Source organism: Kogia breviceps, chromosome 19, assembly GCF_026419965.1.
Source record: "Kogia breviceps isolate mKogBre1 chromosome 19, mKogBre1 haplotype 1, whole genome shotgun sequence".
Taxonomy (NCBI): domain Eukaryota; kingdom Metazoa; phylum Chordata; class Mammalia; order Artiodactyla; family Physeteridae; genus Kogia; species Kogia breviceps.
Window position 1 is genome coordinate 37474777 of NC_081328.1, and position 20137 is coordinate 37494913.

At 51.7% G+C, this 20137-nt stretch overlaps 1 pseudogene; it reads left to right on the forward strand.

Annotated features, from left to right (window-relative positions):
* The first annotated feature begins 331 nt into the window (after positions 1-331).
* Positions 332-916, forward strand: LOC136793174 (large ribosomal subunit protein eL19-like; annotated as a pseudogene).
* The last annotated feature ends 19221 nt before the right edge of the window (positions 917-20137 follow it).

Here is a 20137-nt window from a genome sequence, read left to right on the forward strand (position 1 = left end):
GGAAAGAGAGGACTCAGCCTTTGGGTGTCTATCAGAGGATAAATGGTCAAGGGTCTCCTTGGAAATGTGAAGTTGAGTGTATCTCTGATGAGGTCTGAGGAAGTTGAGTCCTATGACAAGTGAGCTCTCTATTCTGGGGCGGGGGGCAGTAAGGGGAGAAATAGCATTTTAATTTTTTTTAGTGTGGTGGGGAGCTATAGGTCATTTACACACACACACACACACACACACACACACCCCTTGGGCAGGCTGGGTGTCTGGGACATGGTTCAGGGAAAGAAAAGTGGAATCAAAAACGGCAGTTCACTCTTTTGTTGCTGCGGCCGCAGGCATGAGTATGATCAGGCTTCAGAAAAGGCTTGGCTTCAGTGTCCTCCGCTGTGGCAAAAAGGTCTGGTTGGACCCCAATGAGACTAATGAGATTACCAATGCCAACTCCCATCAGCAGATCCGGAAGCTGATCAAAGATGGGCTGATCATCTGGAAGCCTGGGACAGTCCATCCCTGGGCTTGATGCTGGAAATACACCTTGGCCCGCCAGCAGGGCAGGCACATGGGCATAGGTAAGAGAAAGGGTGCTACCAATGCTCGAATGCCCGAGAAGGTAACCTGGTTGAGGAGGATGAGAATTCTGCACCCGCTGCTCAGAAAATACCGTGACTCTTAAGAAGAGTGACCGCCACGTGATCACAGCCTGTACCTGAAAGTGAAGGGTAAAGTGTTCAAAAACAAGCGGATTCTTATGGAATGTATCCACAAGCTGAAGGCAGACAAGGCTCGCAAGAAGCTTCTGGCGGACCAGGCTGAGGCCTGCAGGTCTAAGACCAAGGAAGCTCAAAAGCGCGAAGAGTGACTCCAGGCCAAGAAGGAGGAAATCGTCAAGACTCTGTCCAAGGAGGAAGAGACCAAGAAGTAAAGTTCTCTCCCTCTTCTCTGTTTATAGTGGCCTCGGCAATTACATAGATCACTCATTCAATAAAAAACAAGCCTTTATTTGCTTAAAAAAAAAAAAGCCAGGTCACACTTAGTCCTCACTTTACCACTGCTCTTTCTCTCCAAATCATGGACAGCTAAGTCAGAAGGAGCTAGAGAAATCATTTGGTCTATCCCTCAGCCTCTGGGCACTGGTAGAAGCTGACAGGTGGAAACCTAGAGTCAGCCCAAACGTGATGAATGGCAGAAATGCGAGCTTTCAGGAGAGAAGGTTTGGCTTTTCTCCTGGGAGCTATGTCTGGCCAAAGGCTGCCTCTTCCCACCTCTGGCTGGAACTGGATTTTTTACAGTTGCTGTTACCATTGCTTCCTTGGCCTATTCTAGTAGCTGTGGTGGACTTACAACAACTTTCCCTGTCTACTTAAAGCTCCAGAACCAGGCTGAGAGCGCATATCACTCTTCTCCATCTCCCATGGCCCATCAGAAATGGCACATCTTCTTCCAATGGTGCCCTCCATCCTTATCCATTAATTCCAGCCATGGGGGATAAACACTGAGGGCTTCAGGATGTATAGGAAGTACTTTGCATTGTTGAAGCAACCAGAAATATCCATTCTAAACCTCTTTTTCGAGTGGAAGTTGTTTTTGTTTTTTTTTTCTGCTGTGCCTAGGGGCTTGCAGGATCTTAGTTTCCTGACCAGGGATTGAACCAGGGCCCTTGTTTGTGAAAGCATGGAGTCCTAACCACTGGACCACCAGGAAATTCCCCGGGTGGAAGTTCTTAGACAAAAGGAGACCACTATTTACTGGCTCTTATCCCCTCTGAGATTTCCTGATTGTCAGAGGTCCTGAATGTGGAGACAGCTACCTGCCCTTGAAGCCAAGATGGCGCCTTATCAGGAAACTTCAGGACCCCTGCTTCTTCCCTTCCCTTGGCTGCCCCTCTACTCCAGGTACCCTCCTCTCCTGCCACCACTCCCTTCCCATTCCTCCTTTCTCTCTCTCTCTCTCAGCAAGTTTTTTCTGTGATTACAGGCACTGCATGGTAATTAGTGCTAAACTCATTTGCACAACTACAGTTAATTGGCTACAGCAATTAATTAATGTGTTGGAAATTTGGCACTGGAAAAAAAAGTTTGTCATCAAAAAAGGGCAAAAACTGTAGAGTGAGATACCCATAAAAATCGAGGGCAGGCTTCAAAAGCCCAGCTGGGCCTCAAACTTCAGGCTGGCCTCAGATGCCTTCCGACTCTCAACTTCAACACATTTTTCTCTTTCCTCTTTCACTTTTTCCCTCTTCCTTTCTCTATTTCTCTTCTTGCTCTCTCTTTTTTTTTTTTTTTTTTTTTTACAACTTAAGCAAACTCATTTCCCTGATAAAATATAGCATGACTAATGGCTAGAGCATGTAAAAATCATTGGGAAAATGTCCTTGGAAGACGAATGCATTTTCAGCAGAATAATTAACTTAATTAACAAATTCACATGCATATTCATCAGGCTATTAATGTCTTCTCGGCTCAGCTTGATGAACATTGCGGTAATAACCATCTCATTTACATACTGCATTCTACTGCGATCCAAAACAGAGACAACATACAGGCGTATACACACACACACACACACACAATTGCACCACTACACACAACATGCCTCGGCCGATTTGACTTCCAGGTTGGCTGGGGGAGAGAGAAGGAGAGAGAGTGGGGGCTGGGAACCCCGACTGGGTGGTGTGATCTTTAGAGGGTCATGAGTGAGGTGGGCTAAGGATGCCTACATGTGAATGTCTCAGAGAACTTTAATTCTCTCTCTGTCACTCTCCCTCTGCCTCTTTTTCCTCGTTTCCTTTTCTCTGTGTCATTTTCTCCCTTCTTCTCTGCTGCCCCCCCCACCACCACCAAACCATGTCTCTCTAGGGAAAAACTTGGTATCCGTGCCAACTTTTTCCCCCCTCCCTTCCTCCTTCTCTCTCCTCCTTCCCCTCTCCCAACTGCTGCCAGCCGGCATCAGCGCCGAATTGCCATCTCCTTCAGCTCTCTGTGGAGCAATCTCAGAGAGCAGTAAGGTGTGACGCGGAATTCTGCCGGTTTCGCAGCACCGCCTGCGGAAAGAGCGCAGGATGGCGGAGGAAGATTAAGAGAAATCGCGAGCAGGGCTCGGCTGCCATTGGTGTGTGCAAACGCCGAGGAGCAAGGGAGAGGGAGAGCGAGGAGGGGGGGTAGAAAGGGAGGGGGAAACCAGCAGCTGTCGGCCTAATTCTTCTAACACTCTGCTTGTGGTCATATTAGAAAAACAGATTATGCCCCTCGGTGCCACTCACTTATACTTGACATACGTTAATGTTCTATATCTCCATTCTCGGGGCTTGATGACAGTGGACTTCAGGTCTAGGAGGATGGGGGTCTGGGCGGCCAAGGGGCAAAAAAAGACCCTGCCTCCTCATTCTTCCTGACCCCCAGCCCCAGCCTGTACCTGATCTTTAGAAAGGAAGCCTGGGCCCGGAATTTGCTTCTGATGCCACCACTTGCCCCTGCTTTTTTCAGCCCTTAGGAGGTGCAGAGGTCAGAGGACACCTGGAAGTCCTTTCCCCTAAAAGTCACTCCCCCTTTAGAGTCTTAATAGGTCACTTTAGAGCCAAGTGTACCAGCTTTGTGGCATCCCCACCCCTAACCTTTCTGTGGTCCCTGCCCCTCAAATCAGAAGTTGGGGGTCAGAGAAAGGGCTCTATGAAAGTTGATGCTCCTTGAGGGGGTTACAGAGAAGCCATAAGCAAAACAAGGCCAGGTTTGTTTCTGGGTTGCTATGGAAACCAGGTTCCCTCCTCCTGGCAGGAAGGGAGGAATGCCTGAGGCCTTCCTCCTTCCACCAATCCTGAAGGCTATAAAGGCGGAGTTTGCTAAGGCCTGGGTAATAGGGCTGGTCTTGGAGGACACACCAACCATTCCCCAGAAGCCCAGCCTTCCAGTCTATAGCCCTTCGACCCCCACCTTCCCTACTCTCTCACCCCAATAGTCAGTCAAAGGAGGCTTTTTTCCTCTAGGTGCCTTGTCCTCTGTGGAGACCTGTTGCTTAGCAACCACTAGTGCCTTCTTCCTAATAACTCGCAGGGACTGAGAGATATAATATCTGTCTCTATATTCAGTTTCCCTCCCTTGTCTATTTATATTTAATAGCCGAAGCCCTGTCTTGGGTTCCCTTGGCATCTGTTTTAGAGGGAATAAGCTGCAACCTTATAAAGTTACACCCTAGGAGGAATTTCCAAACAGGGAAGAGTTGGAGAAAAGACTGGAGTAGGTAGGGAAGCTGTGGAATCATATTCTCTTAAGTATAGGTAGAGGAAAAAAAACTAGTATTTAGAACTTGGAATGTGGGGAGGGGATGTCCAAAGGGATTCCCACGGGTCCACTCAGGACCTGGAATGGAAGCCAACAGAGCTGCTTCCTGGCCTGGCATTTTCCTCTCCCCACACCCTGCCCTGTCCCTCCGTCCTCACCACTTCCAGTCTAGAGCACTCTCATATTTCCGTATATGGGAGGCTCATCCCTCAGGGGATGTCCAGTTTTCTAATGTCTGGATTAGACTTTAGAAAGGGGGGTGTTGTGTCGATGTGTGTTCAACAAGGCCTGGGTTTTTCAGGGAAGGAGATTTGAGCTCTCTACTAGAAAACCTCAGACTTGACCTGGCAGTGGAGGTGGTACAATAATCAACAAAAATGAGGAGCAAGGAAGGCCCAAGAATAGCCTAATGGCTGCATATAGAGTCAGGAGACTTGGGTTCCGGTCCCCTCTCCTTACTCTCCTGTGATCCAAGTTATTCACCTAATCTTTTAAACTCCTTGTTGCTTTATTTATAGATGAATAATAATAATGTTTACCTCCCTGGACTTTAGCAGGATCAGTTAAAGTAATGTGTGAAAGGAAACACCTTGGAAGCCATCCAATTGAACTAAAATATTATTTTAAGGTTTGGCAAAGGTCTGACTGCCGGGAAGAGGGAAATATCATGAATCCAGCCTGGCCCTGGGCTTAGGAACATCATTAGTTTGTTAGCCAGAAAAGTGTGATTCTTTGCCCTCTGGGCAGTGGGGTAGGGAGCTTTAAATCAAAATCAAACACAAAGCTATATGGGAGAGTGACATGCAGTGCCCCTACCCTCCCCACCTCCATTCCCAACCTCGGACCTCTAGTTCTTCCTGCCGATTCCCCGAGCCGACCCTCCACCTTCTCCCCAGTCAGCACCTTCACTGCCATTGTACTCACTTTCAGACTGTACAGTTTCACCCTCTGAACCCCCCTCCTCGGCACCTCCTCCAACCCGAGCCTTCTGTGGGAGACAGATGGGGTGTCTGCAATGGAAAAGGCTCTGGGCTCCACGCCGCCTTGGGTGGGCAGCCCCCCTCCTCATCTCCCCACTACTCCCTCTCCCTACCTAAGACACTCAGATTCACCCCGGGCAGCTTTGAGAGCTGCTGAGGATTCCAACTGCCTTCTCAGACTCAGCCCCAGAAGCACAGCCAGAATGCCATCTTTCTCCAAGACCTAGACCCCAGGCCCTCTTCATGGAAGACCAGTGCAAAGGAAGCAGTAGTTTGGAGGATGGTAGAGCTCCATGTGAAGGGACTAATGTGGAGAGGCCCAGAGTCCCTCACTGACGACTGAATGGCTGGGGCTTGGGGCCTGAGTTGACAGGGGAGGCTAAGCCGAGGCAGTTCCTTTGTTCCAGAAATCTGGGGTCCCTGGAGGGAGGCTCAGCTTAGGGAGGGGGAAAAGGGAGCTAACATTACAGAGCACCAACTGTGAGCCAGGCACAACGCCAGAGCCTTTCCATACCTGTACTCACAACTCGCAGGTGAAGGGTCGGGGCAAATAGGTGTCTCACGGGCTCGCAGCATCTCTCAGCACAGGTGACCACCTCCTCCTTTGATTCTGTGATGTCACTGCCAATTCTCCTACCACTCTAGCTGCTCTTTCTCTGTCTCCTTTGCAAGCTCATCCTCAGCTCCTTAGACTCAGCCAAGTCCCCCGATTATATACTTTCATGGTACTATATAGTCTTCTTTCATAACATTTAGTGCAGTCATTTCAATAATGATCCTATTTCCCTCACCAGATGGAAAGTTCCTCGAGGACAGTGACCATGTCTGTCTGTGTTCACCAGTGCCCAGCACAGTGCCTAGTGCAAAGCAGCTCTTCGGTAAATATTTGTTGAGTGAATGAAAAAATGACAGAAGGACATCTCTCTGGCCTAAACTCAGCTTAGTAGCCACACCCCCACCCCAGGGCTGACTCAACTGCAATGTGTGGAACAGGGAACAAGGTGCCTGGGAGGCCAGGCCGCTTCATTTTCCCTGGAAAAAGCTATCAGGGCAAGACAGGCCAAGCCCCAGGATATGGGGCCCTTGCCCTGCCCAAGCCTGGTCCTGCCTGTCTGCCCTCCAGCGATTGAGAGAATTCAAAGTCCCAACAATGTCTCCCCATGTTGGGCCTGAAATCACTCGTGAGCTGGAAGGGAGGAGTTCCACCGGGGAAGGGTGCTCTACATAAAACCCCTCTTTTCTGCCTTACTGCCTTAGCTGAGACTGCAGAGACCATCTGCTATCACCCCTCTGTTTGCTTCTGTCTCTTCCCCTGGGCTTCAAGGAAGAAGATGGTTTGACCAAGTGGGAGGGATAGATGGTAAGAGCAGGATAGTCCGCTTGTTCCTTGAAATCTCTCGGGGGCTGGTGATGAGCCTCAGCCAGGTGATTGGAGCAGAGGAACACAGGATCCAGCAGCCTCAGGTCCTTTGGAGCCGAACTCTCTAGACCCTGGGAAGCAGGGGTGGACAAAATGACCTCTAGGAGTGGCCAGGCTTCAGTCCAGCGCTTTATCTGACCTCTTTGCTGCCCTTGCCATCTGACCTCAAATAATATTTCCGAGTCTGCAGAAAGTTAGAGTTAGGCCAGGCCCAGCAGCCCTTTGCGCTCCCTGGCCACTCCTCATTCTAGCCAACCACCCAGCCCAGAGCATCTCTCCCACCCAGCTCAGGACCAATACCCAGTCCTCGTGGCAGCCTCTCGCCCAGCCCCCTTATCCTGACAGTGCCCCTCAGCACCCAGGCACCCGGGGTCATGGATCTGGAAGCCATTCTAGGCAGTGTTGTTCTCTCTGACCCCACCTGTTCTCTGGGCCCCTAATGAAATAGGACAACTCAGGCTATGGGCCAAGTCCTTGTGTCCTCATCCAAAGCAACATCTGTCCCCTCCCAGAAGATAAACCTGTGGAGAGGGCGGTGAGACAGGCACAGGGTAGGAACCACCATCCTTCCTGGGCCCTCACTCCAGATTCCACTGCAGGCACAGATTGAGGGTGAGGGCCAAGACAGCCGCAGAGTCCTACACTCACATGTGCCCTGCACAGGCCTTCATGTCTCTGAGCTTCTGAATATGAGGGCCCCTCCTTGACTCACCCAGCTACCTGGGCTGCTGCTGCCGCCAAGCCAGCCTTCTTTTATTCATGCGTTGTTTTATTGCTGGCAAGTGCTGCTGCTTGCTGCTGTTGGAGGCGTTCCTGCCAAATCCATCCCAACATCTTGGCCTGGCATCAGGGCAGCATGCTAATGTGGAAATTTAAAGAGCCGCTCGGCTTTAAATCAGAATTTTAAATGAGCAGCAGTGATCCAGAGGGACCCGGGCAAAATCGAACAGTATCCGATCCACCCTTCCTACCCCCACTCCCATAGCATCACCCCACTTCCTCCCACCTCTCCCCTTGACTTGGACACTAGATGCGGGAATGGCATGGGGCACACTAGGGGAAGAAGGAATCGGTGCAAGATGGAGTCATCCAGGCCAGGAAGCAACTAGAACCCCCCCGCCCCAGGACCAGGGAGGGATCCACTGCTTGCTGTCATGGGCAAATGGAGGCAGGGAACCTCTACACAAGGGAGCAGGGCTGGCGATGGTGAAACTGACATTCCTACCCCACTTCCCATTTTTACCAGAAAACAAGAAAAGAAGTCCCAGAGCAGAGAAAAGGTAGAATTCCATGAAGACACTCACATGCCACATATACTTGTGCACACTGGGATATGTACACACAGCTGTGCACGCGGGTCAGAGTGCTTCCTGAGTCCCCCTGTAGCATGTATACACGCACCTTGTACATCACTCATACATGGAGAAGAATTATTCACATGTGCAGGTCAGTCTTTCTTCTCATATACAGGCCACTGTCCTAACCAGAGCAAGTCGGTTTCTGCAAGTTGCTAGCCAGAGCTGTGCCTCAGGTTTTTCCATGAATCCTAATGCACCAACATCCCCCAGCTCCTGGCAGCTACCTTGAGTCAGCCGTATTTGCGACAGAGCCCCAGATCAACTCTGCCAGGATGGGGTAGGGGGCACCTGAGCTCATCCTGTGTACCTGGCATGGCTACAGTGTGGTGCCTTCTCCGGTGACCATCAGGTGACAGGCTCAGACATCTCATCTGAGAGAGGTTCTGGGCATAACCTGGGTTTCGGAGAGAAGAGGGGGCTAATGGGAGGTGAGAGAGACAGAGCCTCTGCCTTTCTGTGACTCTCCTTCCTCCTTCCCTGTCTCCCCTCATTATCAGAAAAACTTTTTTGATTGCCTGCCCTTAGGAAGACACTGTGCTTAGTTTAGCACAGTGCCTGATAATTTTCTGGACTGGGTTGATGACAGCCCCAGAATCTGGATGTGCTGTCCCCATTGGAGGATCCATAATGACTCGCATGGTAACCTCAACCTTATCCATGATAGGCTGCTAGGCCAAGGGATGCTCCCTGACTTTCCCCAGGATTCCCCCTCCCTAAAAGAAGGAGCCAGCTCTTCTGTGGGCTGGTGTGGCTGCCAGCCAAGAGGCTTGGGGCAGGCCTGGGGCATGCAGCTGGCACCTGCCCCCCAGATCCCCAAGGAGCACCATCCTCCCCCACTCCATAGCCCCATTTAGATGGCCCCTGGGCTACATGGAGACAGAGCTCACCGCTCCCCATTCTCAGAGAAAACCTCGAGCTGGGAAGCCCATCAACTCCCTTTCCGCTACAACATGCTCCAAGATCCTCCATCCAGATTAGATATACTAAAGACACACCAGGTACTTTTTCCAGACAGGACCAAACACTTAATACAGTAGGGGTTGGGCTGGGGCTAGGTAAGGGGCCTTGAGGGCTGAGGCCTGGGCTGGAATTATGGGAGAAGTTGCTGAGGTCAAGAGATGGTTGAGGAAGAAGAACTCAATGGGAGTGAGATAGGACAGGGGGACGTGAAGGGAAGGGGCTGAGTGAATCTGCCTCCCTCATCTAATTAACAGCATGCAAATAATATGCAAATAATCCCCTCTTTGTTTAGAGACCACAGGGCCTGTGCTTTTTGGAAGTGGGCTACCGAGGGACCAGCAGGCAGTGTCTCTGAGACCCTCAGATACGGGACACCCAGGCTCAAGAGAGGCCAGAGTGTGGCCATCTGGTTCTAGCTTATTCCCCGGATGGACTCTCTCTATGGACCTCAATTTTCCTATGTGTGAAATGGCAGGACTGGACAGGATGGTCTCTAAGGCTTCTGTCCGTAACTGACAGTCTAGGATTCTCTGATCTGGGACCCAGTGCCAGCCCAGGGCAGACAGCTTGATTCCATTCAGGGGTGGAAGCTACTCGGCTCTCTTGCCCCTGCCTCCCACCTCAGCAGTTCTGTCATGCCACCCCCCACATCCCCATGCACCTGCCATTCCAAACGTGGCAGTGTTTTCTCTTACTCTGTGCCTTTACCCACATTGTTTCCTCTGTTTGGAATGCCCTTCCTGCTTTAGCCCCTCACCTGGCTAACTTCTTCTCCAACTACAACAGCCTTACCTACCTTACCCTTCCACCCTCTGGGCATCCCTATGCACTGTTTACTTCTCTCATTTCCCACTAGACTATGAACTCCTAGAGGGCAGGTACTGGGTTTTGTTCAGGATGGAATTTCCCATGTAAATGTATTGGTTTCCCCAGGTTACTGTAACAAATTCCCCCAACCTTGGTGACTTACAACAGAAATTTATTGTCTCACATTTCTGGAGGCCAGTAGTTCAACATCAGTTTCACTGGGCCCAAATCAAGGTGTCATCAGGACTGTGCTCTCTCTAGAGGCTCTAAGGGAGAATCTGTTCTTTCAGTTTCTAGTGGCTGCTAGGCATTCTTTGGTTGTGGACACATCACTCCAATTTCTGCCTCTGTCTTCACGTCGCCTTCTCCTCTTCTGTGTGTGTATAATCTCCCCTGCCTCTCTCTTATAATGACACTTGTGGCATTTAGAGCCCACCCAGATGATCCAGGATATTCTATCTCAAGATTCTTAACTTAATCACATCTGCAAAGGCCCTTTTTCCAGATAAGGTAACATTCACAGGTTCCAGGGATCCAGATGTGGACGTATCTTTTTTTTTTTTTTTTTTTTTTTTTTTTTGCGGTATGCGGGCCTCTCACTGTTGTGGCCTCTCCCATTGCGGAGCACAGGCTCCGGACGCGCAGGCCCAGCGGCCATGGCTCACGGGACCAGCCGCTCCGCGGCACGTGGGATCTTCCCGGACCAGGGCACGAACCCGTGTCTCCTGCATCGGCAGGCGGATTCTCAACCACTGCGCCACCAGGGAAACCCTGGACGTATCTTTAGACTACCAAAATAAGCAAAGACATCGTTAAATTTACCTTTTGATAAGCATTTGCCATGTGCCAAACACCATATATACATTTTTCTCATTGCATTTAAGTCTCACAATAAAGGTATTGTGAAAGGTAGATATTAATGCCTCTACTCTACAGATAAAGAAACTGAATAAGGCTCAGGGAGATTGAGTCACCTGACCAAACTCACATAGCTGATGAGTGTCAGAGCAGGATTTAAAACCAGATGAGCTTGGTTCCAAAGCCAGCAAGATTTTTGCCTCACCGACAGCCTCAGAGCCTACCTCAGGCCCTGGCACAAATTTCTTACCTGAATAGATAGATGTGCCGAAAGAGAAAGATAGGTGGACAAGAGACAGGAAGATGAGGCCCAACATGCCGAATGATATTGACTCAGGTTTTCTTTTGCCAAAGACCCCTTACCACTTCTTTAATCCTCCCCCATCACCCTTGACCCCCTTTTTCAGAAGACTGGAATCTCCCCAGTTTGTAGCCCCCTGCCAACTACTGCTGCCCAGAGGGGTGGCACAGTGGTGCCTGGACTTCAGGCAGGAGATGTCAAATCACAGAACCAGAGGGAACTCTGGAGGTCACTGCTTCTAGCCCTCTGCCCACATACAGGCCTGCACATGAGGACAGGACAGACAGGGTCAGGGTAGTGGGCAGCAGAAGGGAGAAGTAGCCATCTCTTATCTCAGCTACCCTTTCTCCCCACTTCTTACACGATTTGTGTTGGGAAGTCCTCACTCAAGCCTAACCTTCCAGACATCATGCTGTAATGAAAACTGGCCAGAGTAAGAAGTCATGTAAATCGTTCCTAGATTGTCCAAAACATAAAATGAGATTTTGGCTAGGTCCCTTCACCTCTCTCGGCCTCTAATTCTTCATCTTTAAAATGGGATCGATAATGATAATAATACCGTCTCACAGGGCTGGTGGGGGTATAATAACAGGAAAGAAGCAGCTAACCCATAGCCTGGAGCAAGGCAGGTGCTGTGAGACAATTTTGTAACAGCCCCTCAGCCCTCCAGCCGAAGCCCTTCATCCTGGGTAACACAGGGCTTTCTTTGCTCACCTCAGCCAGTCTGGTCTGCCTTGCGCGCTAGACTGTGAACTCCTCTTGGCAGGACCTCGCTCAATTTTTAATCACTGCCCATTCCCCTCCCCAGTCTAGCCCTTGCTTGGGCGCGTAGGCTCAATCTACATTTGATAAGCAAACGAGTGAGGGTATGAGTCAGACCCCCAAATCCCGAGAGGCACAGAGCCTGACTCCCACCAGTAAGGACACGCCCCTTTTCCCTGGGGTTCGGGAGGCGGAGGCGGCAAGGAAAGAGGCGCTGCAGCTTTAAGATTTCTCTTGGGCGTCCCGGTTGCCAAGGCGCGGTTGCCAGGGGCCTGCGCGGAGCTGCGTCCGCGCGCTGACTCCGGGCTTCCGCCGCCGCCGCCGTCGCCGTCGCCGCCGCCGCCGCCGCGGGTTCGGCTCCTCCGAACCGTCTGGCGGACTTGGCACCGACCCCGGCTCTTCAGTGCCCCCGCGGTGCGTGGCAGGCTGCGGCTTCATTATCCTGATTGATTCCTCCTGCTCCCCGACACCGTGGGGGCCCCGGCCAAGGAAAGGGGGGGCCGAGGCCGCATCTGCGGGCCCCTTCCCCGGCCTTTGCCCCCAGTCGCTCCTCGGGCTGCCGTGTCCTCGGTGCCCTGCAGCGGCAGGCCAGGCAGAGCGGGTAGGGAGAGCCAGCCGGCCGGCCTTTGCCCCCGGTGGGAGGGAAGGGCCCCAAGGAGGAGCGGAGCTGAGTCCGGCTCTTAACTCCGTCCCAAGGGCCCAAGATGCCCTTCCTGGGCCACGAACACCGCCGGCCTCGGGCCTACCTTCAGCAAAAGTTTTGCCCCTTCCCCAGGAGGGTAGGGATGGTTTGGGGTGGGGAGGGAGCACAGTGATGGACTGAGAAATTCGGTAAAACAAGCCTTGGCAAAATGGGAAATGGGACATCTTCGAGGAGAACTGATCATATGGGCCAAGACAGGGTGGCACATGTCTTATTAGATGCTTCCCTGGGTGCCCTAAGTACAGTTCTTAGGGGAAATAGGGACAGGGTCTGCTCAAACAACACAGGACACGGCAAGAATCTGAGCTCAAAAGAAGGCCAGGGGCCTCTAGAGAACCTGTCCCCACATCTAGCAGGGTTGGCCTGGCCATGAAATCCTGGCCCCCAGGAAACCAAGTGCTGAGGGGAGGCCTCAGCGGAAAGAGCATCTGGGGCCAGACCTGAGATTAGAGGCTCTTCTTAGGTCAGCTACTTGGTTTGTGACTTGGACAAGTGACTTTACCTTTCTTAGCCTTAGTTTATTCATCTGTCAGATGGGGTTAAGACTTCCCGGACAGTTGTCAATAGCTGAATGGGATAATATGTTGATGGCAGGACCCTGCCTAAATTCTGGCAAGAAAGAGAAAAGGAGATGAGGGGCTGGCTTCCATCCCTGCTGCTGTGCTGGGTGGATCCCTGCTCTCTCCTTGAAGGAGGTAAGTCTCCATATGCTTACATCCCTTTTTAATTGGAAGAAGACCTGGAACCTTCCAGCCAGAGCTGCTTCCTGTCAGGGTAAAGGGACAAAACGCCTCTCCACCTCACTGGCATGGCATGGACTTAACTTCTACCCTCCTTCCTTCCTTCCTCCCTCCCTCCCTCCCTCCCTCCCTTCCTTTTTCTTTTCTTTTTTCTTTTTTACATTTACCAGTTTATTATAAAGATTGCAAAAGAACAACAGACAGCACATGAAGAGGTACACAGGGAAAGGTCCAGAAGGGTCCCCATGGAACTGGGGTGCACCACCTTCCCAGCACATGGATACATTCACCAGCCCAGGAGCTTATCAAATCTTGTTGTTCAGGAGTTCTCATAGAGCTTAAACTGTCATAGACTTAATTTCTAAACTCACATCAGGTTCTCCATGCCTGTCTGGGTGGGGCCTCTCTTCCTACAAGCCATGACAGTCTCCCTCTAGTGCCTGGGCCCTGTCCTTTCCAAGGGCCAAAACTGGACTTTTTCTTATATAGGCTTAGGCTTTTTGGCTAACTCCAACCTTTAGCTTTCCTCAGCCCTGGGAAAGAGAAAGCTGGTGAAGGATTTGAGGCCAGTTTTTCCAGTGGCAGTGGGGTTTGCGAACCTGATCTGGGCCACTCTGGCAACTCAGTGTCTATCTCTGGGCGTGTTTCCTCCTGGGTGAGTCCATTTATTCTTCCAGTCTGTATTTCTTGGGTGACCACACTGGTGCACCCAGCAGGTGGGAGTTTGGGAATAACACAGAGTGGGTGGGTAGGACTTTACTCTGAAGCCACTGATCTGGGGGTAAAACAGACAGACACACGTGTTAGCCTCTCTAATACAAGGATATTTACTTCAGAAGGATCCCCCAGATTATAGAACATTCCACAGTGTCATGATGCTTCCCCCTTCCTTCCTGAACACAGCAGACTCTTGCCCTGGACTCTTGAGCCAGAAGCTAATTGCTTTCCTATGGGAAAAGGCAGATCCTAAAATTTGAGCCTGGAGCTTTTGTTTATTCTGTTTTGTTGGAATTATCTGTTTATATAACAATGATGCATTACTTTCATAGTCAAGGTAAAAACACAATAAAAACATTCCCAGTTTGGGAAAAAAGATGTCAGGGAGGGAGGATTGTTTTCCCCTCTGGTCACCAGACGTATCTAGGCATGCCAGGCTGCCCAGGGCCCTTGATCAATGTGGCCCTGTGAGCAGCTGTCTGAGTCTACCTGCTGACCCTGCTGCCCACCTGCTCCTGGCTAGCCTGCTCCATCCTCAGCGTTTATAGGCCTGGGCTCCACTTCCTATTAATACAAACCATGTGGGACCCTTGCTGTGGTGTCTCTAGGCAGAAGAGGGAACCACAGCCGCCTAGTGGCTACCAGGGAGACTGGCAGGAAGGGGCATCTCCACTAGGCGTCTCCTGGGAAACAGCAAGCTCCCCAGAGCAGGGACACTGGGAAGTAAAATCCTGCCTCTGTGTTTGTGTGTGTGCGTTGGGGCGGGAGGTGGAGTTAAGAAACCCTCACCCAACCCCCTCTGCTCTTCACTCTTCGGGGAAAGCATCTCTCAGCATCTCTACTCACTCCCTCCCCAAACTCCAGCCCCCTCCCCAGAAACGGTGTGGGTTCTGCTGGACAAGTGACCCAGAAAACATCCCTTCAGACTCATGAAGAGCAGGGGACTGAGAGCCAGAGGCCCACGTCCTCGGCTGCCTGCCTCACCCTGTGGCCCCGGTCAGTTGCACCCCCTTTCTGAGTCCTGGGTTCCTCCTCTGTAGAATGAGGGTGCTAGGTGAGACTTCCCCGTCATTCTTACCACCACCACCCCACCCCCCCACATTGGAGCTCCTCCACAAGGCCCAAGAATGCAGTGAGGGCATTCTAGGCCATTCTTTCCTGCCTTTGGAGCAGGTACCTAGTAGGAGCTAATGATTCCTTGTGTGACCTTGACTGGTCACTTAAACCAGCCTGGGCCCTTCATCTGCACGTTTATTTATTCTAGTATTTGTGGGTGCTTAACGAGAGTAGTCTACACTGAGACGGTCCAGAAATGGCCCAGATATTCATGAAAAGCCATCTCAGCCCCCCATGCTGTCCTGCACCAGAGACCAGCTGCATGCTATATTCCTTCCATGATTACCCCCTTGACACGGAGCTGGAGGGCACTGGAACCTTCTTCTCCCTTAGTGCCCGAAGTCAGCCAAGGGGAGAAGCCATGGTACCCCCTAGGGAATAGAGGTGGTGGCAATGTCCCTGCCCTTCCCCTCTCTCACGCCCACCTGGTTCCCTTTGCCCTCCCATGCTCTTGAGGGACCAAGCCCCCCTCCCAGCCCAATCTACCCCTCGCCAATGAAAGATGGGATGCCCGGACTGAGGACAGGAGCCCTTTGGAATCCACAGGCAGAGGTCAAAGATGCTTCAGTAGAAGCAAGTGGCTGTCTCCCAGATGGATTTTCCCTTCTCCTGGCCTCACTTCCTAGAGACCCGCTTCCTCAAGAGACCTTACCTTCCGGACAGGGAGGGGAGTGCCGAGAGAGAACTCCATGCAGGAGATAACTCCCACAACTCTTGAAAGAGACAGAGGAGTTCCAGGAAGGAAGAGGGCTGGGGGCACTGGAGAGACCCAGGGGCCCAGGCTTCCTTTGGATGTCCTCTTAGGAGGAGGTATTGACTGGCCCTCCTTGCCTAACCTGACCCTGTGGCTTCTTAGCCCTGTGTCTGCCCTGAGGGAGGGGCCGGGGAGTTGGAGGTGGCAGAGAAGAATGGGGTTAGGGACAGGGAAGCAAGGAGGGGAAGCAGCAGAAGTGGGGAGGGAGGGTGTTGATCTGGATTCCGACTGTCACCTTTATCGGGCACCTACTATGTGCCAGGCGATGGCTCTGTCCCAGTTTTACCTGGATAGTCTCATCCAGTTCTCACCCTCACAGAAAGCTGTGTGCCACAGAAGGAAACTGAGACTCAGAGGTGTTATGTAACTTGCCCAAGGTCACACAGCTCATCAGCAGTGAAGCCAAGATCCTAGCCCAGGTCTGTCAGCCTCCAGTGGGCTCTCCCTGCTGCCAGAAAGTCCTCCTCATGGAAAAGCAGGTCTGGGGTTGGGGTTTTCAGAGGCAAATCTATTGTCATCTGCCCTCCTCCTCCTCACCCATCTGCCAGGCAAGTCACAGGTGAGCCCCCTGCCACGGCCCCTGCCCCAGCCCCAGGTGCTAGCTCAGCTTTGACTGGCTCCCTGCCTCTCCCTGGTGCCCCCAAGGTGCCTCTGAGGTCACCCCACACCCCAATGCCTTCCATTCTGCACTTCCAGATCTCAGGATGCATAGGAAAAAGGAGGCAGAGAGAGGAGGTCACGTGAAGGTTGGAAGCTGGGGCTCTGGTTTTGGGCAAGAGATTGGGGGCCTGCTTATCTCCTTTGATTCAAATGAACCCTTTCCCTAACTCCCACCCCTCACCCCCAGAGACAGCCAGAGCTTTGCTTAGTTAATGAAATACAAAAGAAGGAGTCAGGGGGTGGGAGCGGCTGGAGAACACTGGAAAGCAAGGGAGAGAGGAAAAGTTGGGCCTCTTCCAAAGAGTTAATGTTCCACAGTATGATCGATTAGGTGTCAGATGTAATTTCAAACCAATACAAGATGAATGGCATAATTTTCCCTCTCTCATTTTAGACAGAATTAAGAATCCATTAGCTAACACAAATTTTTGGCAAGTTTAATAGGAGCTCAAATCTACATTCGGAGGAAAAGCTCCCCGAAGCCTGTTTCAAGCTTTTAGTCCTCAGGCTTCTGGCCTCCCACGTCCTCCCAGCCCTCACAGACCCTCTGCTGTCTGTCCCCACTAGCCATCCTCTCTCCCTTCCCCTGGTCCCCCCATGCACCCCTCCCCAGACCAGCCCAACATTAACTGGCCTGACCCCTCTCACAAAGGCTGGGCCTGCCTACCACTGTCTTCCAGTGGCAATGGGTGGGGGAGGGAAGGGGCGGAGGGGCTGGCAGTGGGCCCAGGAAAGGGGGGAGGTTGTTGAATTGGCCCTAGGCTCCAGACAAACCCTAAGGAGAGGAGTGAATTGGGGCTTTGGGGCCTTTTGGGTCTCAGCTACTCCTCAGTTTCAGCTCTAGAAAAGTTCTTGTTTTTATCCTAGACAAAGCATTACCCAGTTCATAAGGGGGACTCCAGCCTCATTCTTCCTCAAGATCTCTTACATTTACATAAGTTAAGCCACACGTAAACCTGAGACATGGGAAGAATAGCTATCATCCCATTTTATAGATGAGGAAACTGAGGCTCAGGAGTGGGAGGAGGAGGGGTTGATTGGAGTCATCTGGGCCCAAGAGTAGCCCTCGGCTTTGCTACTTGCTCGCTAACTCGGACCCCAAGGCATTTACCTCTGGGCCTCAATTTCCTCATCTGTAAAATGGAAAGAACATTAGTACCCAGCTCATAGAGTTAACCTAAGGGACAGATGAGAAAGCTTTTGATAAAGGAGAGCCTTCGTGACTGTCCATCCAGGTGGAGGTGCCAGGTGTCTACTCTGCACCAGCCTATGATTCAACTCCTGCCTTTAACCTCTGAGCTCACAGCCTAGTGAGGAAGACACACATGTAGACCAAACCTTGCCCTGGAAGGCAAGAGAGGCTAGAATAATAATGATGGCAGCTTACCCTTACTTACCCTGTGCCAAGTGGGAGCAAATTCTTTACACGTAATAACTCATTTACTCCTCACACCCTTATCAGATAGATACTATTATCATTATCCCCCTTTCCAGATCAGGAAACTGAGGCACAGAACAGGTGAAGTAACTTGCCTGAGGTCACCCAGCTAGGAAGTGGCAGAACTAGAATTCAAACCCAGGCTGCCTGGTGCTGAAGTGTGTGGCTCTTAACCCGCTGCTGAGCAGAGGTCTGGGCTGCGATAGTGAAGGACCAGAACACGATTGAGCCTGCTCGGCGGTCTGGGAAATCTTTGAAGAGGCCAGTAGGCTTGAATGAGGTCTTAGCTGATGAGTAGGAATTTACCAGGAGGGCAAGGAAAGAGCGTTCAGGGCAGCAAGAACAACATGTGCAAAGGCGCTGAGAGAAGTCTCGGCATGGGGGATGGGGAGCAACGCGCCGTGCCAGCCGCAGCGTGGGGTTCATGTGGAGCATGGGGAGAAGCAAGGTTGGACAGACAGGCCAGCTGCTTCAGCATGACAAGCGTGCTCTAAAGCCTGGAAAGTCTTTCCTGTTGTCTGACTGGCGTAGACAGCCTTGCATGCCATTCTCAGGAGTTACAACTTTTTCATATTGTTATAATAGGTAGAGCCAGCATCTTCCGCGTGTCAAACTCTTCATATTGATTGCCTCGGGTCTTCATTCAATAACCACCGTAAGCAGGTACTGGTATTTTACGTTTAAGATGAGTAAACTGAGGCTCAGGGGTATTAAGTAACTTGCCCAGGAGACACAGCTAGAAGGCAACAGAACTGAGCATCAAACCTAGGTCTGACCCCAGAGGCCACACTCTTTTTTTAAAAAAAAATATTTATTTATTTTTGGCTGTGTTGGGTCTTCGTTTCTGTGCGAGGGCTCTCTCCAGCTGCGGCAAGTGGGGCCACTCTTCATCGCGGTGCACGGGCCTCCCACCATCGCGGCCTCTCCCGCCGCGGAGCACAGGCTCCAGACGCGCAGGCCCAGCAGCCGTGGCCCACGGGCCCAGCTGCTCCGCGGCACGTGGGATCCTCCCAGACCAGGGCCCGAACCCGTGTCCCCCGCATCAGCAGGCAGACCCTCAACCACTGGGCCACCAGGGAAGCCCCGAGGCCACACTCTTAATCCACTATGCTTCCTGTGTCCCGGTAAGCAGTGGGGAACTCGGGAGGAATTTTCGGAAGGGAGTGATGTGTTTGTATTGAGTTTTAGAAAAAGAATTCTGGCAGGGTGTAGAGGTTGGATTGGAACAGAGTGGGACTGGAGGCAGGGAATCCAGTAAGGAACCCGTTGCACTGGTCTAAATGGAGAACAAGGCAGGGGGAAGGCCCTCCTTCATCCATGGGGATGAAAGAGAGGGCCTCCTGGAGCCTAAGTAATAATAATCATAATAATTAAGTGCCTACCCTGTGCCAGGAACTTCCCATGAGCCATTTCCAACTTGTATAATGCTGTAGGGCAAATAGTGTTAGTCCCATTTTACAGATGAGAAAGCTGAGGCTCCGAGAGGTTGACCAGCTTCTCCGGACAACACAGCTATGATCCGGAAGAGCTGGGAGTGACCTGAAGCCCTAGCCTTTCCTCCCATCTCACTGCCAGAATGTGGTTGGGAAGTCAGAAGTCAGCTCTTCCCTCTCGATGTGGCTTAATATTCCCTGGGATACCTAGGGAGCTGGCCCCCCTCCCCTTTGGCCCCAGCAAGTGGCCTTGAGCTCAGGGATTTGGGAAAAGGGGTGAGGAAGAGTGGAAAACAGAAGTTGTTAGAAGGATGAGCTCTGGAGCTCTGAGGGGAGAGCCGGCAGTCATTTTTACCTGTGATCGACCATTCAGGAAGATGTACAAGAAAGTGTACAGGAAGGTGAGTGCATTTAATTCTCTTAACCCTTAAGTTGGGAAGAGGCTTCATACCGTTACTTCATTTCCTAACTTTTGGGAAGTCCTTCCTGCTATCTAACTCTCATCTCTCCTAATGGAGTCACGAACAACCCCAGTTGCCAGTTTCAAGGAAGAGCCTCTGCCCCTCCACCCAGGCATGAGGACATACCTCATCACCTTCTTCATGGGATGGGACTCAGGGGATGGGGGAGGATTCTACCCACTTACCTTCATGTCACTGCATCGGTGTCCCTCTGAAAGGAGCAAATGACCAGGCCACCTGGCCCAGCCCCTCCTCAGCAGAGAGGGGAAGGAATAGCAGTGTCTGAGGTGGGCATGGAACCAAGGAGGAGGGGGAGACCTCCTGGGGCCACAGCCTGAAAAATAGACCCAGGGCTCCTGCCTTGAAGGCCGGAGGATCTCTGAGTTTTGGCAAAATTTAGT